The sequence below is a fragment of the Morone saxatilis genome, unplaced genomic scaffold (genome assembly GCF_004916995.1).
Source record: "Morone saxatilis isolate NCDOM2014 unplaced genomic scaffold, NCSU_SB_2.0 Contig14, whole genome shotgun sequence".
Classification (NCBI taxonomy): Eukaryota; Metazoa; Chordata; class Actinopteri; family Moronidae; genus Morone; species Morone saxatilis.
This window is the reverse complement of record NW_023339696.1, coordinates 17,489,745-17,490,011: the sequence shown is the minus strand read 5'-3', so window position 1 is coordinate 17,490,011 and position 267 is coordinate 17,489,745.

Genomic DNA, 267 nt, shown 5'->3' with positions numbered 1-267 from the left:
CATCATGATGGAAACTGCAAGACAACTTGACATTTCAAGTTGACCTGAGTACTGCTGTTCAGCTTTACGATCAACTGCTACACATGATTTTACCACCTAAATAATGAACTCCCTAAGAGAAGTCAGTGTGAACAATGGAGCAGTACAAGCACCGACGAGGACCAATACATCACAAGCTCAGTATCGACGAGTGTTTCTGCTCATTACACGTCTTCCTGGATTGTCTTAAGTGGCGACAACGTTACATTACAGTAGTGATTACTGTAC